A 25,396-nucleotide genomic window follows, 5' to 3' on the forward strand; every position below is an offset into this window, starting at 1 on the left:
GAACGAGACTTCGATCTACCCTACTGTCTTCTTTCCTTTCTGTATTATTGCTACTCGGCCTTTTGGCCATGATCAAGTTTAGTATCGACCTAGGCCCTTAGGGGTGTCTCTGCTGTCCATCTGCGTCGTTAAGAAGTTCTTCGATCTATCCAAGCCTTTTGGTCTTTTTGGGGTACCCTTTGCTCAGCCTGGTAGGATCGTCAATAAAATTTGGCTTCACCTACTAGCTGCTATTGGGTTAGAGGCTTAGTCCCCACAAGGAACGAGACTGCGATCTTCCCTACTGTCCTCTTTTCTTTCTGCAATATTGCTTATCGGCCTTTTGGCCATGATCAAGTTTGGTATCTACCTAGGCCCTTAGGGGTGTCCCTGCTATCCAGCTTCGTCGTTGAGAAGTTCTTCGATCTATCCAAGCCTTTTGGACCTTTTGGGGTACCCTCTGCTCGGCCTGGTAGGATCGTCAACTAAATTTGGCTTCACCTACTTGCTGCTATTGTGTTAGAGGCTTAGTCCCCACAAGAAACGAGACTGCGATCTACCCTCTTTCCTTTCTGTATTATTGCTTCTCGGCCTTTTGGCTATGATCAAGTTTGTTATCCACCTAGGCCCTTAGGGGTGTCCCTGCTGTTCAGCTGCGTCGTTGAGAAGTTCTTTGCTCTATCCAAGCCTTTTGGTCTTTGTGGGGTACCCTCTGCTCGGCCTGGTAGGATCGTCAATTAAATTTGGCTTCACCTTCTTGCTGCTATTGGGTTAGAGGCTTAGTCCCCGCAAGCAACGAGACTGCGATCTACCCTACTGTCCTCTTTTCTTTCTGTATTATTGCTTCTCGGCCTTTTGGCCATGATCAAGTTTAGTATCGACCTAGGCCCTTAGGGGTGTCCCTGCTGTTCAGCTGCGTCGTTGAGAAGTTCTTTGCTCTATCCAAGCCTTTTGGTCCTTGTGGGGTACCCTCTGCTCGGCCTGGTAGGATCGTCAATTAAATTTGGCTTCACCTTCTTACTGCTATTGGGTCAGAGGCTTAGTCCCCACAAGGAACGAGACTGCGATCTACCCTCTTTCCTTTCTGTATTATTGCTTCTCGGCCTTTTGGCCATGATCAAGTTTGGTATCGACCTAGGCCCTTAGGGGTGTCCCGGCTGTTCAGCTGCGTCGTTGAGAAGTTCTTCGATCTATCCAAGCCTTTTGGTCCTTGTGGGGTACCCTCTGCTCGGCCTGGTAGGATCGTCAATTAAATTTGGCTTCACCTACTTGCTGCTATTGGGTTAGAGGCTTAGTCCCCACAAGGAACGAGACTGCGATCTACCCTCTTTCCTTTCTGTATTATTGCTTCTCGGCCTTTTGGCAATGATCAAGTTTGGTATCGACCTAGGCCCTTAGGGGTGTCCCTGCTGTCCAGCTGCGTCGTTGAGAAGTTCTTCGATCTATCCAAGCCTTTCGGTCCTTTTGGGGAACCCTCTGCTCAGCCTGGTAGGATCCTCAATTAAATTTGGGCTTCTCCTACTTGCTGCTATTGGGGTAGAAGCTTAGTCCCCACAAGGAAGGAGACTGCGATCTATCATACTGCCCTCTTTCCTATCTGCATTTTTGCTTCTCGGCCTTTTTGCCATGATCAAGTTTGGTATCTGTGAATAAACTTCACTACAATTGAAACACTTTAGACCTTTCAGACTGAAGGCATCTATGTGGAAGAGAGCTCTGCATTGATTAAAGAAGGGGAAAAGTGTCGGGACATTACAGATGATCATTGCTGACCACTGCATCACCCGCCATAAGATAACAGCAACAACCCTTTTAAATCTGTTCTCTGTTTTTTGAATGAAAAGGGTTGTTCTTATGTAGATCTCTGTAAACAAGTCTGGAAAGGAAGAAGGAAGGTTCTAGGATGAGGCTTATCACAAACAGGCATCTAACACAAAAAATACGATGACTAGCATGGAGTAGTTTAGCGTAGTGTTGTTTAGTGTAGGTCCTGCCCTAAAAGAGTCTACCTTGTCGTGGTGGGCAGGTTTGTCATCTTATGGTTAAAAATGTCAAAATTGGAGAAAGAATCCATTGTCTCTGGGCAGTTTCATTTTTGACCATGGGATTCAACTAAAAGACTCTAAGATTTCACTTAGGCAGAGCAGAAAAAAATAGTTATATGTCTATATTTATAGAAAAAAGATACAGACAGTAATCTGTACAAAACATTTTAAAGTGGCTTTGTATGTTGTCAGAATTTTTAATGTTACACGTTTATTCCTTCTTTTTTATGTCGGCAACATTTCTCTGAATGTAATGTTTAACCACTTCAAGTCCGGACACTTTTACCCCCTTCCTGTCCAGGCCAATTTTCAGCTTTCAGAGGTCCCGTACGACGATCAGTGTTCCACTGTGTACAGAGGACACAACGGGCACTGGATTGCACTGCTGTGCGCTCCAAGGGAGCGCGCACAAGCAGGGGGCGGGAAGGCCATTTATAAATGGCCACCTGACCCTGCACTTTCACCGTCCGGTCATTTATATACAACCGGACGGGAGGTGGTTAATAAATCCTAGCGCTTCATTTAAAGAGTAACTCCACTTTTACAGGGAAATACAAACGACACCTACAATTCCTACACAAATCACATTATCTTTCATTGTTATTAACAAGCAACTTCCCTTCCTAATCTACAGGGGCCCTCCAGGAGGTGTCATTTCCTGCTGTGTAACTGGTAGGCTGATATTCCCACAAGTTGGCACTGACATCAGTCAGATGATGGGCGTCCCCTCCAACAACCATCATCTCTACAGGTTTGCAGACCCTACCACTTTCTCCACAGGTACCCCGCAGGAGCAGCCACCGATCGATCACTGCAAAAGTCGTTCCCGTGTATTTGGTTCAAGAACACACGTGGATCTATCTGCACAATAACAAAAGGTAAGAATCTCCAAACCTTTCACAACCATAAAAATATACATTAATCACCCAGAGGGGAGTGTTGTCCTCTCAACAAAAGTGGAGTTACTCTTTAAAGCAATACAGGACTGAAGATCATTTCTGAATGATTGTCAGCTCTTGTGCCCAGACTTTACATTCCTGCATTAGCACTTCTTGGTCTTTTGATCAAATTTTGCTGCGTCGTTAGCCTGAGGGGTTTCCCTGCTGTCCAGCTACTTCGTTGAGAAGTTCTTCGATCTATCCAAGCCTTTTGGTGCTTGTGCGGTACCCTCTGCTCGGCTTGGTAGGATAGTCAATTAAATTTGGATTCACCTACTTGCTGCTATTGGGTTAGAGGCTTAGTCCCCACACGGAACGAGACTGTGATCTACTCTACTGTACTCTTTCCTTTCTGATTTATTGCTTCTCGGCCTTTTGGCCATGATCAAGTTTGTTATCCACCTAGGCCCTTAGGGGTGTCCCTGCTGTTCAGCTGCGTCGTTGAGAAGTTCTTTGCTCTATCCAAGCCTTTTGGTCCTTGTGGGGTACCCTCTGCTCGGCCTGGTAGGATCGTCAATTAAATTTGGCTTCACCTTCTTGCTGCTATTGGGTTAGAGGCTTAGTCCCCGCAAGCAACGAGACTGCGATCTACCCTACTGTCCTCTTTTCTTTCTGTATTATTGCTTCTCGGCCTTTTGGCCATGATCAAGTTTAGTATCGACCTAGGCCCTTAGGGGTGTCCCTGCTGTTCAGCTGCGTCGTTGAGAAGTTCTTTGCTCTATCCAAGCCTTTTGGTCCTTGTGGGATACCCTCTGCTCGGCCTGGTAGGATCGTCAATTAAATTTGGCTTCACCTTCTTACTGCTATTGGGTCAGAGGCTTAGTCCCCACAAGGAACGAGACTGCGATCTACCCTCTTTCCTTTCTGTATTATTGCTTTTCGGCCTTTTGGCCATGATCAAGTTTGGTATCGACCTAGGCCCTTAGGGGTGTCCCTGCTGTTCAGCTGCGTCGTTGAGAAGTTCTTAGATCTATCCAAGCCTTTTGGTCCTTGTGGGGTACCCTCTGCTCGGCCTGGTAGGATCGTCAATTAAATTTGGCTTCACCTACTTGCTGCTATTGGGTTAGAGGCTTAGTCCCCACAAGGAACGAGACTGCGATCTACCCTACTGTCCTCTTTCCTTTCTGTATTATTGCTACTCGGCCTTTTGGCCATGATCAAGTTTAGTATCGACCTAGGCCCTTAGGGGTGTCCCTGCTGTTCAGCTGCGTCGTTGAGAAGTTCTTTGCTCTATCCAAGCCTTTTGGTCCTTGTGGGATACCCTCTGCTCGGCCTGGTAGGATCGTCAATTAAATTTGGCTTCACCTTCTTACTGCTATTGGGTCAGAGGCTTAGTCCCCACAAGGAACGAGACTGCGATCTACCCTCTTTCCTTTCTGTATTATTGCTTCTCGGCCTTGTGGCCATGATCAAGTTTGGTATCGACCTAGGCCCTTAGGGGTGTCCCGGCTGTCCAGCTGCGTCGTTGAGAAGTTCTTCGATCTATCCAAGCCTTTTGGTGCTTGTGCGGTACCCTCTGCTCGGCTTGGTAGGATCGTCAATTAAATTTGGCTTCACCTACTTGCTGCTATTGGGTTAGAGGCTTAGTCCCCACAAGGAACGAGACTGTGATCTACTCTACTGTACTCTTTCCTTTCTGATTTATAGCTTCTCGGCCTTTTGGCCATGATCAAGTTTGTTATCCACCTAGGCCCTTAGGTGTGTCCCTGCTGTTCAGCTGCGTCGTTGAGAAGTTCTTTGCTCTATCCAAGCCTTTTGGTCCTTGTGGGGTACCCTCTGCTCGGCCTGGTAGGATCGTCAATTAAATTTGGCTTCACCTTCTTGCTGCTATTGGGTTAGAGGCTTAGTCCCCGCAAGCAACGAGACTGCGATCTACCCTACTGTCCTCTTTTCTTTCTGTATTATTGCTTCTCGGCCTTTTGGCCATGATCAAGTTTAGTATCGACCTAGGCCCTTAGGGGTGTCCCTGCTGTTCAGCTGCGTTGTTGAGAAGTTCTTTGCTCTATCCAAGCCTTTTGGTCCTTGTGGGATACCCTCTGCTCGGCCTGGTAGGATCGTCAATTAAATTTGTCTTCACCTTCTTACTGCTATTGGGTCAGAGGCTTAGTCCCCACAAGGAACGAGACTGCGATCTACCCTCTTTCCTTTCTGTATTATTGCTTCTCGGCCTTTTGGCCATGATCAAGTTTGGTATCGACCTAGGCCCTTAGGGGTGTCCCGGCTGTTCATCTGCGTCGTTGAGAAGTTCTTCGATCTATCCAAGCCTTTTGGTCCTTGTGGGGTACCCTCTGCTCGGCCTGGTAGGATCGTCAATTAAATTTGGCTTCACCTACTTGCTGCTATTGGGTTAGAGGCTTAGTCCCCACAAGGAACGAGACTGCGATCTACCCTACTGTCCTCTTTCCTTTCTGTATTATTGCTAGTCGGCCTTTTGACCATGATCAAGTTTAGTATCGACCTAGGCCCTTAGGGGTGTCCCTGCTGTTCAGCTGCGTCGTTGAGAAGTTCTTTGCTCTATCCAAGCCTTTTGGTCCTTGTGGGATACCCTCTGCTCGGCCTGGTAGGATCGTCAATTAAATTTGGCTTCACCTTCTTACTGCTATTGGGTCAGAGGCTTAATCCCCACAAGGAACGAGACTGCGATCTACCCTCTTTCCTTTCTGTATTATTGCTTCTCGGCCTTGTGGCCATGATCAAGTTTGGTATCGACCTAGGCCCTTAGGGGTGTCCCGGCTGTCCAGCTGCGTCGTTGAGAAGTTCTTCGATCTATCCAAGCCTTTTGGTCCTTGTGGGGTACCCTCTGCTCTGCCTGGTAGGATCGTCAATTAAATTTGGCTTCACCTTCTTGCTGCTATTGGGTTAGAGGCTTAGTCCCCACAAGGAACGAGACTGCGATGTACCCTCTTTCCTTTCTGTATTATTGCTTCTCGGCCCTTTTGGCCATGATCAAGTTTGGTATCGACCTAGGCTCTTAGGGGTGTCCCTGCTGTTCAGCTGCGTCGTTGAGAAGTTCTTCGATCTATCCAAGCTTTTTGGTCCTTGTGGGGTACCCTCTGCTCGGCCTGGTAGGATCGTCAATTAAATTTGGCTTCACCTACTTGCTGCTATTGGGTTAGAGGCTTAGTCCCCACAAGGAACGAGACTGCAATCTACCATACTGTCCTCTTTCCTTTCTGTATTATTGCTACTCCGCCTTTTGGCCATGATCAAGTTTAGTATCGACCTAGGCCCTTAGGGGTGTCTCTGCTGTCCATCTGCGTCGTTAAGAAGTTCTTCGATCTATCCAAGCCTTTTGGTCTTTTTGGGGTACCCTTTGCTCGGCCTGGTAGGATCGTCAATAAAATTTGGCTTCACCTACTAGCTGCTATTGGGTTAGAGGCTTAGTCCCCACAAGGAACGAGACTGCGATCTTCCCTACTGTCCTCTTTTCTTTCTGCAATATTGCTTCTCGGCCTTTTGGCCATGATCAAGTTTGGTATCTACCTAGGCCCTTAGGGGTGTCCCTGCTATCCAGCTTCGTCGTTGAGAAGTTCTTCGATCTATCCAAGCCTTTTGGACCTTTTGGGGTACCCTCTGCTCGGCCTGGTAGGATCGTCAACTAAATTTGGCTTCACCTACTTGCTGCTATTGTGTTAGAGGCTTAGTCCCCACAAGAAACGAGACTGCGATCTACCCTCTTTCCTTTCTGTATTATTGCTTCTCGGCCTTTTGGCTATGATCAAGTTTGTTATCCACCTAGGCCCTTAGGGGTGTCCCTGCTGTTCAGCTGCGTCGTTGAGAAGTTCTTTGCTCTATCCAAGCCTTTTGGTCCTTGTGGGGTACCCTCTGCTCGGCCTGGTAGGATCGTCAATTAAATTTGGCTTCACCTTCTTGCTGCTATTGGGTTAGAGGCTTAGTCCCCGCAAGCAACGAGACTGCGATCTACCCTACTGTCCTCTTTTCTTTCTGTATTATTGCTTCTCGGCCTTTTGGCCATGATCAAGTTTAGTATCGACCTAGGCCCTTAGGGGTGTCCCTGCTGTTCAGCTGCGTCGTTGAGAAGTTCTTTGCTCTATCCAAGCCTTTTGGTCCTTGTGGGATACCCTCTGCTCGGCCTGGTAGGATCGTCAATTAAATTTGGCTTCACCTTCTTACTGCTATTGGGTCAGAGGCTTAGTCCCCACAAGGAACGAGACTGCGATCTACCCTCTTTCCTTTCTGTATTATTGCTTCTCGGCCTTTTGGCTATGATCAAGTTTGTTATCCACCTAGGCCCTTAGGGGTGTCCCTGCTGTTCAGCTGCGTCGTTGAGAAGTTCTTTTCTCTATCCAAGCCTTTTGGTCTTTGTGGGGTACCCTCTGCTCGGCCTGGTAGGATCGTCAATTAAATTTGGCTTCACCTTCTTGCTGCTATTGGGTTAGAGGCTTAGTCCCCACAAGGAACGAGACTGCAATCTACCATACTGTCCTCTTTCCTTTCTGTATTATTGCTACTCCGCCTTTTGGCCATGATCAAGTTTAGTATCGACCTAGGCCCTTAGGGGTGTCTCTTCTGTCCATCTGCGTCGTTAAGAAGTTCTTCGATCTATCCAAGCCTTTTGGTCTTTTTGGGGTACCCTTTGCTCGGCCTGGTAGGATCGTCAATAAAATTTGGCTTCACCTACTAGCTGCTATTGGGTTAGAGGCTTAGTCCCCACAAGGAACGAGACTGCGATCTTCCCTACTGTCCTCTTTTCTTTCTGCAATATTGCTTCTCGGCCTTTTGGCCATGATCAAGTTTGGTATCTACCTAGGCCCTTAGGGGTGTCCCTGCTATCCAGCTTCGTCGTTGAGAAGTTCTTCGATCTATCCAAGCCTTTTGGACCTTTTGGGGTACCCTCTGCTCGGCCTGGTAGGATCGTCAACTAAATTTGGCTTCACCTACTTGCTGCTATTGTGTTAGAGGCTTAGTCCCCACAAGAAACGAGACTGCGATCTACCCTCTTTCCTTTCTGTATTATTGCTTCTCGGCCTTTTGGCTATGATCAAGTTTGTTATCCACCTAGGCCCTTAGGGGTGTCCCTGCTGTTCAGCTGCGTCGTTGAGAAGTTCTTTGCTCTATCCAAGCCTTTTGGTCCTTGTGGGGTACCCTCTGCTCGGCCTGGTAGGATCGTCAATTAAATTTGGCTTCACCTTCTTGCTGCTATTGGGTTAGAGGCTTAGTCCCCGCAAGCAACGAGACTGCGATCTACCCTACTGTCCTCTTTTCTTTCTGTATTATTGCTTCTCGGCCTTTTGGCCATGATCAAGTTTAGTATCGACCTAGGCCCTTAGGGGTGTCCCTGCTGTTCAGCTGCGTCGTTGAGAAGTTCTTTGCTCTATCCAAGCCTTTTGGTCCTTGTGGGATACCCTCTGCTCGGCCTGGTAGGATCGTCAATTAAATTTGGCTTCACCTTCCTACTGCTATTGGGTCAGAGGCTTAGTCCCCACAAGGAACGAGCCTGCGATCTACCCTCTTTCCTTTCTGTATTATTGCTTCTCGGCCTTTTGGCCATGATCAAGTTTGGTATCGACCTAGGACCTTAGGGGTGTCCCGGCTGTTCAGCTGCGTCGTTGAGAAGTTCTTCGATCTATCCAAGCCTTTTGGTCCTTGTGGGGTACCCTCTGCTCGGCCTGGTAGGATCGTCAATTAAATTTGGCTTCACCTACTTGCTGCTATTGGGTTAGAGGCTTAGTCCCCACAAGGAACGAGACTGCGATCTTCCCTACTGTCCTCTTTCCTTTCTGTATTATTGCTACTCGACCTTTTGGCCATGATCAAGTTTAGTATCGACCTAGGCCCTTAGGGGTGTCCCTGCTGTTCAGCTGCGTCGTTGAGAAGTTCTTTGCTCTATCCAAGCCTTTTGGTCCTTGTGGGATACCCTCTGCTCGGCCTGGTAGGATCGTCAATTAAATTTGGCTTCACCTTCTTACTGCTATTGGGTCAGAGGCTTAGTCCCCACAAGGAACGAGACTGCGATCTACCCTCTTTCCTTTCTGTATTATTGCTTCTCGGCCTTGTGGCCATGATCAAGTTTGGTATCGACCTAGGCCCTTAGGGGTGTCCCGGCTGTCCAGCTGCGTCGTTGAGAAGTTCTTCGATCTATCCAAGCCTTTTGGTCCTTGTGGGGTACCCTCTGCTCGGCCTGGTAGGATCGTCAATTAAATTTGGCTTCACCTTCTTGCTGCTATTGGGTTAGAGGCTTAGTCCCCACAAGGAACGAGACTGCGATCTACCCTCTTTCCTTTCTGTATTATTGCTTCTCGGCCCTTTTGGCCATGATCAAGTTTGGTATCGACCTAGGCTCTTAGGGGTGTCCCTGCTGTTCAGCTGCGTCGTTGAGAAGTTCTTCGATCTATCCAAGCCTTTTGGTCCTTGTGGGGTACCCTCTGCTCGGCCTGGTAGGATCGTCAATTAAATTTGGCTTCACCTACTTGCTGCTATTGGGTTAGAGGCTTAGTCCCCACAAGGAACGAGACTGCGATCTACCCTACTGGCCTCTTTCCTATCTGTATTATTGCTACTCGGCCTTTTGGCCATGATCAAGTTTAGTATCGACCTAGGCCCTTAGGGGTGTCTCTGCTGTCCACCTGCGTCGTTAAGAAGTTCTTCGATCTATCCAAGCCTTTTGGTCTTTTTGGGGTACCCTTTGCTCGGCCTGGTAGGATCGTCAATAAAATTTGGCTTCACCTACTAGCTGCTATTGGGTTAGAGGCTTAGTCCCCACAAGGAACGAGACTGCGATCTTCCCTACTGTCCTCTTTTCTTTCTGCAATATTGCTTCTCGGCCTTTTGGCCATGATCAAGTTTGGTATCTACCTAGGCCCTTAGGGGTGTCCCTGCTATCCAGCTTCGTCGTTGAGAAGTTCTTCGATCTATCCAAGCCTTTTGGACCTTTTGGGGTACCCTCTGCTCGGCCTGGTAGGATCGTCAACTAAATTTTGCTTTTCCTACTTGCTGCTATTGTGTTAGAGGCTTAGTCCCCACAAGAAACGAGACTGCGATCTACCCTCTTTCCTTTCTGTATTATTGCTTCTCGGCCTTTTGGCTATGATCAAGTTTGTTATCCACCTAGGCCCTTAGGGGTGTCCCTGCTGTTCAGCTGCGTTGTTGAGAAGTTCTTTGCTCTATCCAAGCCTTTTGGTCTTTGTGGGGTATCCTCTGCTCGGCCTGGTAGGATCGTCAATTAAATTTGGCTTCACCTTCTTGTTGCTATTGGGTTAGAGGCTTAGTCCCCGCAAGCAACGAGACTGCGATCTACCCTACTGTCCTCCTTTCTTTCTGTATTATTGCTTCTCGGCCTTTTGGCCATGATCAAGTTTAGTATCGACCTAGGCCCTTAGGGGTGTCCCTGCTGTTCAGCTGCGTCGTTGAGAAGTTCTTTGCTCTATCCAAGCCTTTTGGTCCTTGTGGGGTACCCTCTGCTCGGCCTGGTAGGATCGTCAATTAAATTTGGCTTCACCTTCTTACTGCTATTGGGTCAGAGGCTTAGTCCCCACAAGGAACGAGACTGCGATCTACCCTCTTTCCTTTCTGTATTATTTCTTCTCGGCCTTTTGGCCATGATCAAGTTTGGTATCGACCTAGGCCCTTAGGGGTGTCCCGGCTGTTCAGCTGTGTCGTTGAGAAGTTCTTCGATCTATCCAAGCCTTTTGGTCCTTGTGGGGTACCCTCTGCTCGGCCTGGTAGGATCGTCAATTAAATTTGGCTTCACCTACTTGCTGCTATTGGGTTAGAGGCTTAGTCCCCACAAGGAACGAGACTGCGATCTACCCTCTTTCCTTTCTGTATTATTGCTTCTCGGCCTTTTGGCAATGATCAAGTTTGGTATCGACCTAGGCCCTTAGGGGTGTCCCTGCTGTCCAGCTGCGTCGTTGAGAAGTTCTTCGATCTATCCAAGCCTATCGGTCCTTTTGGGGAACCCTCTGCTCAGCCTGGTAGGATCCTCAATTAAATTTGGGCTTCTCCTACTTGCTGCTATTGGGGTAGAAGCTTAGTCCCCACAAGGAAGGAGACTGCGATCTACCATACTGCCCTCTTTCCTATCTGCATTATTGCTTCTCGGCCTTTTGGCCATGATCAAGTTTGGTATCTGTGAATAAACTTCACTACAATTGAAACACTTTAGACCTTTCAGACTGAAGGCATCTATGTGGAAGAGAGCTCTGCATTGATTAAAGAAGGGGAAATGTGTCGGGACATTACAGATGATCATTGCTGACCACTGCATCACCCGCCATAAGATAACAGCAACAACCCTTTTAGATCTGTTCTCTGTTTTTTGAATGAAAAGGGTTGTTCTTATGTAGATCTCTGTAAACAAGTCTGGAAAGGAAGAAGGAAGGTTCTAGGATGAGGCTTATCACAAACAGGCATCTAACACAAAAAATACGATGACTAGCATGGAGTAGTTTAGCGTAGTGTAGTTTAGTGTAGGTCCTGCCCTAAAAGAGTCTACCTTGTCGTGGTGGGCAGGCTTGTCATCTTATGGTTAACAATGTCAAAATTGGAGAAAGAATCCATTGTCTCTGGGCAGTTTCATTTTTGACCATGGGATTCAACTAAAAGACTCTAAGATTTCACTTAGGCAGAGCAGAAAAAAATAGTTATATGTCTATATTTATAGAAAAAAGATACAGACAGTAATCTGTACAAAACATTTTAAAGTGGCTTTGTATGTTGTCAGAATTTTTAATGTTACACGTTTATTCCTTCTTTTTTATGTCGGCAACATTTCTCTGAATGTAATGTTTAACCACTTCAAGTCCGGACACTTTTACCCCCTTCCTGTCCAGGCCAATTTTCAGCTTTCAGAGGTCCCGTACGACGATCAGTGTTCCACTGTGTACAGAGGACACAACGGGCACTGGATTGCACTGCTGTGCGCTCCAAGGGAGCGCGCACAAGCAGGGGGTGGGAAGGCCATTTATAAACGGCCACCTGACCCTGCACTTTCACCGTCCGGTCATTTATATACAACCGGACGGGAGGTGGTTAATAAATCCTAGCGCTTCATTTAAAGAGTAACTTCACTTTTGCGGGGAAATACAAACGACACCTACAATTCCTACACAAATCACATTATCTTTCATTGTTATTAACAAGCAACTTCCCTTCCTAATCTACAGGGGCCCTCCAGGAGGTGTCATTTCCTGCTGTGTAACTGGTAGGCTGATATTCCCACAAGTTGGCACTGACATCAGTCAGATGATGGGCGTCCCCTCCAACAACCATCATCTCTACAGGTTTGCAGACCCTACCACTTTCTCCACAGGTACCCCGCAGGAGCAGCCGCCGATCGATCACTGCAAAAGTCGTTCCCGTGTATTTGGTTCAAGAACACACGTGGATCTATCTGCACAATAACAAAAGGTAAGAATCTCCAAACCTTTCACAACCATAAAAATATACATTAATCACCCAGAGGGGAGTGTTGTCCTCTCAACAAAAGTGGAGATACTCTTTAAAGCAATACAGGACTGAAGATCATTTCTGAATGATTGTCAGCTCTTGTGCCCAGACTTTACATTCCTGAATTAGCACTTCTTGGTCTTTTGATCAAATTTTGCTGCGTCGTTAGCCTGAGGAGTTTCCCTGCTGTCCAGCTACTTCGTTGAGAAGTTCTTCGATCTATCCAAGCCTTTTGGTGCTTGTGCGGTACCCTCTGCTCGGCTTGGTAGGATCGTCAATTAAATTTGGCTTCACCTACTTGCTGCTATTGGGTTAGAGGCTTAGTCCCCACAAGGAACGAGACTGTGATCTACTCTACTGTACTCTTTCCTTTCTGATTTATTGCTTCTCGGCCTTTTGGCCATGATCAAGTTTGTTATCCACCTAGGCCCTTAGGGGTGTCCCTGCTGTTCAGCTGCGTCGTTGAGAAGTTCTTTGCTCTATCCAAGCCTTTTGGTCCTTGTGGGGTACCCTCTGCTCGGCCTGGTAGGATCGTCAATTAAATTTGGCATCACCTTCTTGCTGCTATTGGTTTAGAGGCTTAGTCCCCGCAAGCAACGAGACTGCGATCTACCCTACTGTCCTCTTTTCTTTCTGTATTATTGCTTCTCGGCCTTTTGGCCATGATCAAGTTTAGTATCGACCTAGGCCCTTAGGGGTGTCCATGCTGTTCAGCTGCGTCGTTGAGAAGTTCTTTGCTCTATCCAAGCCTTTTGGTCCTTGTGGGATACCCTCTGCTCGGCCTGGTAGGATCGTCAATTAAATTTGGCTTCACCTTCTTACTGCTATTGGGTCAGAGGCTTAGTCCCCACAAGGAACGAGACTGCGATCTACCCTCTTTCCTTTCTGTATTATTGCTTCTCGGCCTTTTGGCCATGATCAAGTTTGGTATCGACCTAGGCCCTTAGGGGTGTCCCGGCTGTTCAGCTGCGTCGTTGAGAAGTTCTTCGATCTATCCAAGCCTTTTGGTCCTTGTGGGGTACCCTCTGCTCGGCCTGGTAGGATCGTCAATTAAATTTGGCTTCACCTACTTGCTGCTATTGGGTTAGAGGCTTAGTCCCCACAAGGAACGAGACTGCGATCTACCCTACTGTCCTCTTTCCTTTCTGTATTATTGCTACTCGGCCTTTTGGCCATGATCAAGTTTAGTATCGACCTAGGCCCTTAGGGGTGTCCCTGCTGTTCAGCTGCGTCGTTGAGAAGTTCTTTGCTCTATCCAAGCCTTTTGGTCCTTGTGGGATACCCTCTGCTCGGCCTGGTAGGATCGTCAATTAAATTTGGCTTCACCTTCTTACTGCTATTGGGTCAGAGGCTTAGTCCCCACAAGGAACGAGACTGCGATCTACCCTCTTTCCTTTCTGTATTATTGCTTCTCGGCCTTGTGGCCATGATCAAGTTTGGTATCGACCTAGGCCCTTAGGGGTGTCCCGGCTGTCCAGCTGCGTCGTTGAGAAGTTCTTCGATCTATCCAAGCCTTTTGGTCCTTGTGGGGTACCCTCTGCTCGGCCTGGTAGGATCGTCAACTAAATTTGGCTTCACCTACTTGCTGCTATTGTGTTAGAGGCTTAGTCCCCACAAGAAACGAGACTGCGATCTACCCTCTTTCCTTTCTGTATTATTGCTTCTCGGCCTTTTGGCTATGATCAAGTTTGTTATCCACCTAGGCCCTTAGGGGTGTCCCTGCTTTTCAGCTGCGTCGTTGAGAAGTTCTTTGCTCTATCCAAGCCTTTTGGTCTTTGTGGGGTACCCTCTGCTCGGCCTGGTAGGATCGTCAATTAAATTTGGCTTCACCTTCTTGCTGCTATTGGGTTAGAGGCTTAGTCCCCGCAAGCAACGAGACTGCGATCTACCCTACTGTCCTCTTTTCTTTCTGTATTATTGCTTCTCGGCCTTTTGGCCATGATCAAGTTTAGTATCGACCTAGGCCCTTAGGGGTGTCCCTGCTGTTCAGCTGCGTCGTTGAGAAGTTCTTTGCTCTATCCAAGCCTTTTGGTCCTTGTGGGGTACCCTCTGCTCGGCCTGGTAGGATCGTCAATTAAATTTGGCTTCACCTTCTTACTGCTATTGGGTCAGAGGCTTAGTCCCCACAAGGAACGAGACTGCGATCTACCCTCTTTCCTTTCTGTATTATTGCTTCTCTGCCTTTTGGCCATGATCAAGTTTGGTATTGACCTAGGCCCTTAGGGGTGTCCCGGCTGTTCAGCTGCGTCGTTGAGAAGTTCTTCAATCTATCCAAGCCTTTTGGTCCTTGTGGGGTACCCTCTGCTCGGCCTGGTAGGATCGTCAATTAAATTTGGCTTCACCTACTTGCTGCTATTGGGTTAGAGGCTTAGTCCCCACAAGGAACGAGACTGCGATCTACCCTCTTTCCTTTCTGTATTATTGCTTCTCGGCCTTTTGGCAATGATCAAGTTTGGTATCGACCTAGGCCCTTAGGGGTGTCCCTGCTGTCCAGCTGCGTCGTTGAGAAGTTCTTCGATCTATCCAAGCCTTTCGGTCCTTTTGGGGAACCCTCTGCTCAGCCTGGTAGGATCCTCAATTAAATTTGGGCTTCTCCTACTTGCTGCTATTGGGGTAGAAGCTTAGTCCCCACAAGGAAGGAGACTGCGATCTACCATACTGCCCTCTTTCCTATCTGCATTATTGCTTCTCGGCCTTTTGGCCATGATCAAGTTTGGTATCTGTGAATAAACTTCACTACAATTGAAACACTTTAGACCTTTCAGACTGAAGGCATCTATGTGGAAGAGAGCTCTGCATTGATTAAAGAAGGGGAAATGTGTCGGGACATTACAGATGATCATTGCTGACCACTGCATCACCCGCCATAAGATAACAGCAACAACCCTTTTAAATCTGTTCTCTGTTTTTTGAATGAAAAGGGTTGTTCTTATGTAGATCTCTGTAAACAAGTCTGGAAAGGAAGAAGGAAGGTTCTAGGATGAGGCTTATCACAAACAGGCATCTAACACAAAAAATACGATGACTAGCATGGAGTAGTTTAGCGTAGTGTAGTTTAGTGTAGGTCCTGCCCTAAAAGAGTCTACCTTGTCGTGGTGGGCAGGCTTGTCATCTTATGGTTAAAAATGTCAAAACTGGAGAAAGAATTCATTGTCTCTGGGCAGTTTCATTTTTGACCATGGGATTCAACTAAAAGACTCTAAGATTTCACTTAGGCAGAGCAGAAAAAAATAGTTATATGTCTATATTTATAGAAAAAAGATACAGACAGTAATCTGTACAAAACATTTTAAAGTGGCTTTGTATGTTGTCAGAATTTTTAATGTTACACGTTTATTCCTTCTTTTTTATGTCGGCAACATTTCTCTGAATGTAATGTTTAACCACTTCAAGTCCGGACACTTTTACCCCCTTCCTGTCCAGGCCAATTTTCAGCTTTCAGAGGTCCCGTACGACGACCAGTGTTCCACTGTGTACAGAGGACACAACGGGCACTGGATTGCACTGCTGTGCGTTCCAAGGGAGCGCGCACAAGCAGGGGGCGGGAAGGCCATTTATAAACGGCCACCTGACCCTGCACTTTCACCGTCCGGTCATTTATATACAACCGGATGGGAGGTGGTTAATAAATCCTAGCGCTTCATTTAAAGAGTAACTCCACTTTTACGGGGAAATACAAATGACACCTACAATTCCTACACAAATCACATTATCTTTCATTGTTATTAACAAGCAACTTCCCTTCCTAATCTACAGGGGCCCTCCAGGAGGTGTCATTTCCTGCTGTGTGACTGGTGGGCTGATATTCCCACAAGTTGGCACTGACATCAGTCAGATGATGGGCGTCCCCTCCAACAACCATCATCTCTACAGGTTTGCAGACCCTACCACTTTCTCCACAGGTACCCCGCAGGAGCAGCCGCCGATCGATCACTGCAAAAGTCGTTCCCGTGTATTTGGTTCAAGAACACACGTGGATCTATCTGCACAATAACAAAAGGTAAGAATCTCCAAACCTTTCACAACCATAACAATATACATCAATCACCCAGAGGGGAGTGTTGTCCTCTCAACAAAAGTGGAGTTACTCTTTAAAGCAATACAGGACTGAAGATCATTTCTGAATGATTGTCAGCTCTTGTGCCCAGACTTTACATTCCTGCATTAGCACTTCTTGGTCTTTTGATCAAATTTTGCTGCGTCGTTAGCCTGAGGGGTTTCCCTGCTGTCCAGCTACTTCGTTGAGAAGTTCTTCGATCTATCCAAGCCTTTTGGTGCTTGTGCGGTACCCTCTGCTCGGCTTGGTAGGATCGTCAATTAAATTTGGCTTCACCTACTTGCTGCTATTGGGTTAGAGGCTTAGTCCCCACAAGGAACGAGACTGTGATCTACCCTACTGTCCTCTTTCCTTTCTGTATTATTGCTTCTCTGCCTTTTGGCCATGATCAAGTTTATTATCGACCTAGGCCCTTAGGGGTGTCCCTGCTGTTCAACTGCGTCGTTAAGAAGTTCTTCGATCTATCCAAGCCTTTTGGTCTTTTTGAGGTACCCTTTGCTCGACCTGGTAGGATCCTCAATAAAATTTGGCTTCACCTTCTTGCTGCTATTGGGTTAGAGGCTTAGTCCCCACAAGAAACGAGACTGCGATCTACCCTACTGTCCTCTTTCCTTTCTGCATTATTGATTCTCGGCCTTTTGGCCATGATCAAGTTTGGTATCGACCTAAGCCCTTAGGGGAGTCCCTGCTGTTCAGCTGCGTCGTTGAGAAGTTCTTTGCTCTATCCAAGCCTGTTGGTCCTTGTGGGGTACCCTCTGCTCGGCCTGGTAGGATCATCAATTAAATTTGGCTTCACCTTCTTGCTGCTATTGGGTTAGAGGCTTAGTCCCCACAAGGAACGAGACTGCAATCTACCCTCTTTCCTTTCTGTATTATTGCTTCTCTGCCTTTTAGCCATGATCAAGTTTGGTATCGACCTAGGCCCTTAGGGGTGTCCCTGCTGTTCAGCTGCGTCGTTGAGAAGTTCTTCTATCTATCCAAGCCTTTTGGTCCTTGTGGGGTAACCTCTGCTCGGCCTGGTAGGATCGTCAATTTAATTTGGCTTCACCTACTTGCTGCTATTGGGTTAGAGGCTTAGTCCCCACAAGGAACGAGACTGCGATCTACCCTACTGTCCTCTTTCCTTTCTGTATTATTGCTTCTCTGCCTTTTGGCCATGATCAAGTTTAGTATCGACCTAGGCCCTTAGGGGTGTCCCTGCTGTTCAGCTGCGTCGTTAAGAAGTTCTTTGATCTATCCAAGCCTTTTGGTTTTTTTGAGGTACCCTTTGCTCGGCCTGGTAGGATCGTCAATAAAATTTGGCTTCACCTACTTGCTGCTATTGGGTTAGAGGCTTAGTCCCCACAAGGAACGAGACTGCAATCTACCCTACTGCCCTCTTTTCTTTCTGCATTATTGCTTCTCGGCCTTTTGGCCATGATCAAGTTTGGTGTAGAACTAGGCCCTTAGGGGTGTCCCTGCTATCCATCTGCGTCGTTGAGAAGTTCTTCGATGTATCCAAGCCTCATTACAGCATGGTGTGTACATCAGAACATGGAGGAAAAGAATTGAAGGAAAGAGTGGACACTGTTTTATTCTATTTCTGTATGCTAGATATATGATTATGTGTGGGAGTTTGAGGACAATGCCTCTAGTGTCTTTCCAGGTCTAATCAGGTAATAGACACATCTTGGGGAGTCTCCAATCTTGTACACTTCAGCTTCCTAATTCCAGGATAATGACGTTGGACATATGTGGAAAAGAGCTCTGCATTTTTTAAAGAAGGGGAAATGTGTCGGGACATTACAGGTGATCATTGCTGACCACTGCATCACCCGCCATAAGATAACAGCAACAACCATTTTAAATCTTTTCTCTGTTTTGTGAATGAAAAGGGTTTTTCTTATGTAGATCTTAGCAAACAAGTCTGGAAAGAAAGAAGGAAGGTTCTAGGTTGAGGCTTATCACAAACAGGCATCTAACACAAAAAATACTATGACTAGTATGGAGTAGGTAGCGTAGTGTAGTTTGTGTAGGTCCTGCCCTAAAAGAGTCTACATTGTCGTGGTGGGCAGGCTTGTCATCTTATGGTTAAAAATGTTAAAAGTGGAGAAAGAATCTATTCTCTCTGGACAGTTTAATTTTTGACCATGGGATTCAACTAAAAGACTTGATCTCATAGAGGCAGACCTAAAAAAATAGTTATATGACTACATTTATAGAAAAAATATACAATATATATAGAAAACATAATCTGTACAATATATTTAAAGTGGCTTGGTATGTTGTCAGCTATTTTAATGTTACTCGTTTATTTCTTCTATAGTAAGATTAGCGGTAGGCTGTCCATGGACTCTTCTGATTCAGCCAGACTTTCTATTCCAGAGTCTAATATCTCACCCTGTTTTACGGTTGCTGAATTTGACAGGCTTGCTGTTGAAGCCTAGATCCTGAAAGATCCAGGAGTCTAAGGACCATTTGTGTCTACTCTGCTGAATGCTAGAAAGTAAGTTTCTGGAAATATTTACTATAGAGTTTGGAAGGAGTACATTTCATGGTGAGGCCAGGAAATGGCATGCTCGAAAATATGTAATTGGAAGGGTTCTTTCTTTTCTCCAATCTAATATGGAGATGAAGTTGGGTTAAGGCACTATTAAAGCTCAGACTTCGACTTTGTCTATTTTTTCAGAAACCAGTTGCTTCACAGTCCTTGATTTGGGCTTTCTTATAGGGGGTGGTTTGTTTGGCTCCACCTGTCAAACCACCTTTGTGCTCTTTGGACCTGAATTTATTACTGAGGATCCTGCTGGAGCAACCATTTGAACCTATTCAGGAAATCTCACTGGTATTATTGACAAGAAAATTACTGTATTGCCACAGGTAGAGAAACATCTGACACAACTAAGAGATTAATCAATATAATTCATTACACAGATTTACAAAAAATTACCTCCTTACTACTTGCTTTAGACACCAAAAGGCTTTTGATAGGATATACTAAGCATAGATTTTCCAAGTACTACATAAATTTGGATTCTCGGGAACAATTACTAATGCTATTTCAGCACTCTACTCAAACCCTTCCGCCCAAGTATATGTATCTAACATGCTATCATTCTTAACCTCCCTGGCTGTATTCCCGAGTGTAACTCGGGGTAAAGTTTCAGTACCAGAAGTGGTAACCCCGAGCTACACTCGGGAACACCATGAAGCATTTCTCAGGGATTCCCTGCAGCTGTTACCTTGTCCTGTGCTCCTGCGATGTCCCCTCTGCAGTGTCCCCGGCCATCTCCTCTGGCCGATGCCGGCATCCATCTTCCGGTCCCTGCAGGCGTCGGGGCGTACGGGGCCAGAACCGGCGGGAAATTAGAAAATTTTAAAAACTGACATTTTCTAATAAACTAAAATCACATAGTAAAACATTACTTTTTCAAAGCATTTTACATACATACATTTTGTCCCTAGTGCTTTGTCCTGTGCCCTGCCTGCATTTTTATTGTTCTATCTGCCTGGAAACTGAGAAAAGTCCATGGCATCCAAAAAGCGTCCCTTTAGGTCAAAAGCGGTTTCAGACCAGCTAGAATACAGCGATAGTAAATTAGAACCACTTGCAGAATTGAGTGATAATGATTTGTGGGGAAATTCGTCATCAGACACTGAAAACGATTCTGCGACTGAGCTCAGCGATGTGCTAACTTGGCGCTCTATTTCAAATTTCAATGTTTTTGGTTTGATTATATTATTGAATTAAATTTATTATTATATTATTATTTTTTATGGGTATTTATTAAATTATAATTTATGATTTCGTGTTTCAAGTTTTATCATATCCGGGATGGTTACTAGACTCTTGTTCGAACAGATTTCAGTGAGTTATTCCTAAAAATTACAGGCCTACATATTTCCATGCAAAAAAAATGTACCGCTTTCAGCACAGAAATATGGACATAATCAGACCGCTAGGGAGGTTAATTACTAATGGTACCAGACAAGCATGCCCACTGTTCTCATTAATTTTTAACCTATTAATTGAACCTCTTGCTGAATCTATAAGAACTAATTCGGAAATACATGGCTTCTATATAGGTAAAAATTACCACAAAATAACTCTCTTTGCAGATGACATCATTCTAATGCTAATTAATCCCTTTACTTCCTTAGTAGTAAGCCAACAAATTCTCACACAATTCAGTAACATCTCATACTATAAAATAAATACATCCAAATCTAACATCCTAAACCTGGGTATAGACTACACTCTAAAAACACATCTTCAAAACAAATTTCCCTTTATCTTGGAAGATGAAGTCATTCCTTATCTTGGAATAATATTAACTAGCAAAATCTCGGATCTAGGAGATCTAAATTATTCAAAATTTATTCCAAAACTTCAAACCCATCTTAACCAAATGGCTAAACATGAGTTGTCCTGGTCTGGCAGACTTGCGGCATTCAACGTGTTCATATTCTCACAGATTTTTTACCTATTTAGATCAATTCCAGTCCCAATCAAATCTTCATACCTAACAAAACTACAATCTATGCTTAAAAAATATGTCTGGGGGACTGCTAGACCTAGATGTTCACATAATATATTAATCAAACTTAAAAAAAATAGGAGGAATGGGATTTGTTGATATTAGAGACTATCACAAAGCATCATTACTAGATTAACTCAAACACTGGTTTACAGTGAAAAACGACACAAAATTGTGTGATATTGAAAAACTCTAACCTCTACCACGGACTTAAGTGCCTTAAGTGCCACGGACTTAAGTGCCATAACAATACGAGCCTCAGTCAAAGTGTAAGCTGTGTATCGGGGTAGGCTCCCCAGGATACAGTAAATTGAGAAAAGCAACCCCAACACCAGCTTTTGCTACAACAGAATTTTACTTAGATGTGGCAAGTAAACACAACCACAAATGCTAGGAACATACAATAAATTTACATACACCCAGCCCAAAGGCTGAGACCCTTGTGCTGCACAGCACGGCGCCTTCTGATGGATGAAGGTAGAAATTGAAGTAATTTATCTACTGGTGGGCACAACTAAGCTGCCACACCTTACCTGTTATTACCCTAACAGAGCAGGAATCAGTGTATGGGTGTATGGTATGGGCTAGCCTGCGGTGCAGCACAACAGCTTACAATCTTACACAAATCTACAGTATTCCCCCTCCCATAAATGATCCTGTAGCACGTGCCTGAGTATTCCTTCTGAGCAAAACGCCAGTCTGGCTTGAGTTTGTAGGATTTTATCAGTTCTCCAATGTGAAATGTCACTTTAAGTGGTGGAGTCCTTCCAATAATCAGTAACAACACTTGCGGCCTGACACAAACAGAGACCCTAACTAACTAACTATCGGCCTGGACTCAGTCTCTGGGCGCCAACACTGAAATGAGGTGCGTGCACGATCTTACCGACCCGGGTCTGCTTTGCATCTGCTGGTGACTCTGAACAGAACAAATGTTACTTAGTTCCTCTGCTCTCATCAGCCTTCCTGGAAGAAATCTCTGGTTAGTGAGGGACGCTTTCACACCTGGATGTCATCGGATTCTCAGTTCACACAGCCCCTGCATTCAGCATCGTCCAGAACATGGCTCCTGCATTCAGCATCATCCAAAACATGCCTGCAGTCTCCTCTTCCTGTTCATTAAAATCCCCAACTCTGTGTAAAAACTCCACCTCTTCATGAATATACAAATATCTATGCAGTCTGAGCCTGTGTTAGAAAAACAGCGACATCTTGTGGCTAAACCGCAGAATGTCAGTCAAAACATTAATTTACTCCACACCATAATTTACTGCACACAAACAGTGTTCAAACAATGAGAGCTATTTTCCCCATCTCACAAAAGCCTGGAAATCCTTCAGCTCCATGCCTATAGATTCTTCCCAAACAGATCCTCTCCCTATACAGCCCCAGAAGTTGTAATGCTTAGCATAGATATCTCGAATTGGAAATATAATACACACAATACAAGATAGTTGTGTAAAATACAATAGTAAACATTTTTTTTTTTTGTATTAACAATTTTTATTGGTTTTCAAATAAGTAAAATTATAAACATAACAGAAAGAAACATCGATGGAATAACTACACATCCAATAAAGTCATACAAAGTCATATAAAATCAGTGCGGAAACAATCAAGATCTTAGATTCAGACCGGCAAAGAGGAAATTAAGGAATCCCACGGGAGCCAAATCAACTCAAATACAGCAGATGAACTATTATGTAAGGCAGTCAAATACTCCATCCGTCTTACTTCAGCAATAAGTTTGTACAAAGTCAGCATTGTAGGGGGAGTAGAAGATAACCAACCCATAGGAATACTTCTCCTGGCCGCGGTCAGCACATGAGCAGCAAGTTTTCTGGCAGGGTTAGATAGACCCGGGAATGGCAAGCCCAGCAAAAAATGCAGAGGGTCAAAAGGGAGCGAGGCATGCACCATTGATTGCAACAAGGAACGGACTTCCTCCCAAAAAGGAACAATAGATTTACATGTCCAAAAAATATGATAGAGAGAACCAGAATCCTTCCCACAGCGCCAGCAGACAGGAGAAGCACTCGGGTTGAAAGCATGAAGAACCTCAGGTGTTTTGTACCATAACATCATAATCTTGTAAATGTTTTCCTTAAAAACCACACAAACAGAAGATTTAGATGCATTTACCCAAATAGTCTTCCACGTTAGTAAATCAATATCACGTTGTACAAACTGAGACCACCTACGCATGTAAAGGTGAGTTTCATTAGATAAAGGGGATGCGTCCATAAGAAGTTTATAAGTAGTGGAGATGATACCCCTTTGGTGGGGGCCCTGCATACATAAACGTTCGAAGGGTGTAGGCTTCCCCAGGATCAATGAGGATGATAAAGTAGAGAAAAAATGGCGTATTTGGAAATATATATATAGGTGATGAGGAGGTAAAGAAGCTTTTTTCTGGAGATCCGGGAATGAATGTAGTTTACGAGTCACTGGATGTACCAAGTGACGCAATTGAAAAAGGTTGGATACCACCCAAAGAGACATCCGGGATATGGCCATATTGTCTGGCAGATTAGGGTTATAGAGGATATTTGTCAGAGGGGAGCATTCAGAGGCCAGCGTGAATTGAGCCTTACATTTCTGCCATACCATCAATGAAAATTGCATGGGACCAAGGAATAGATGACGGAAGGAAGAGACATCCACTGCCGCGGTTGACCAAAGAAGGGAACATGGATGAACTGGGGACAGTTGTAAAGATTCAATCTCAGTCCATGTATTGGGAGGGTATTGCGTGGACCATGACATAAGAAAACGAAGGTGAGTCGCATAATAATACTTGATTATATCCGGCGCTCCCAATCCTCCCCTAGAGCGCGGAGAGAGCAGAACAGAACGTGCAATCCTGTGCCTCTTATTGTGCCAAATAAAGTGTAGGAAAGATTTCTGAAGGGAGTGAAGCTTGGACATAGGAACGGGAACGGGGAGAGTCGCAAACAGGTACAAGAGTTTGGGTAACACGGTCATTTTTAGAACGTTAATGCGTCCGAGGAAAGAGATGGGCAAGGTATCCCAATGTTTCAGAGAGCGAGAAAGTGCTATGAACAAAGGGGGAAAATTGGCCTCGTATATGGATTGGTAAGAAAGAGAAATATTAGTACCTAAATATTTTAAAGAGCGTGTACACCACCGGTAGGGAAAGGCGTCCTGAAGCGAGGACAGAACGATAGGCGGGACATGTATTGGGAGTGCCTCAGTTTTGGACGTATTGACTTTGTAACCTGAAATAGCCCCAAATTGTTTCAAGGTCTTATGCAAAATCGGTAAAGAAGTATGGGGACTCGTGAGCGTGAGAAGAATGTCATCTGCAAATAACGATAAATTGTACTCATGGGAATGTGACTGTATCCTGCGAATATCCGGGTTTGACCTAATAGCGATGGCTAAAGGTTCCAGACAAAGAATAAACAGTAAAGGAGAGAGTGGGCAGCCCTGACGTGTACCGTTTGACATCTGAAAGGGAGGTGAGAGAAAAGAAGCTAATCTGATCTGCGAGAGGGGGGATGAATAGAGGGCCTTCAAAGCTACTACAAATGGACCTTTGAAACCAAATCTCTCCAAGACCATGAACATATAAGGCCAGCTTAAACGGTCAAAAGCTTTTTGAGCATCCAAGCTTAATAACACAGTAGGGGTAGAGGACCTGTTAACCAGATCAACCAAATCAATAGTTCTCCTAGTGTTATCTGCGGCATGTCTGGCAGGTACAAAGCCCACTTGGTCCCTATGTATGATCTTGGAGATGATTCCGGACAATCGGTTGGCCAAAATTTTGGTAAAAATTTTGTAATCGGAATTGAGTAGGGCAATGGGGCGGTAGTTGTCCACGATAGACTGGTCCTTATCGGGTTTAGGGATGACCGAGATGTATGCACGGGAGAATTCGGTTTGGGGTATGATTCCCTTAAAAAGATTGTGATATAGAGAGAGGAGATGCGGGGCCAGAATACCAATAAAAGTTTTATAGTAGGAGTAGGGCAATCCGTCCGGTCCGGTACGAGAAGGGAGAATTTTGATTGTGTCCAATAATTCCTCTAGTGTAATATCAGCATTAAGGGTGGCAATGTCTGAAGGTGAGATTCTCGGGAGTGACAATGTGTCAAAAAAATTATCAAATAATGACTGTGTGAGGGGAGGATGCAAGTCCAGGGTTAAACAGTTGTACAATTTTCCGTAAAATGAGCCAAAAAGAGTTGCCATATCCCGAGGGTCGTAAGTAGGGCCTCCATCTGGCTGTATTAGTAGGTCAGGCATCAAAGAAGGGGACTGAGCTTTGAGACGGTTGACTAACATACGATGGGGCTTATTGGAAAATTCGTAGAATTTCTGCTTAACCCAAAGGAGGGATTGAGCAGTCTTACTGGAGTCAAGAGCTTTAACTTGGTCCCGTAGAGAAATTACCCTCTGGAGCCCAGGAATAGACGGCTTAGCCAA

Source organism: Staurois parvus, unplaced genomic scaffold (genome assembly GCF_062004578.1).
Source record: "Staurois parvus isolate SC_StPar_1 unplaced genomic scaffold, SC_StPar_1.0 ptg000118l, whole genome shotgun sequence".
NCBI classification, from domain to species: domain Eukaryota; kingdom Metazoa; phylum Chordata; class Amphibia; order Anura; family Ranidae; genus Staurois; species Staurois parvus.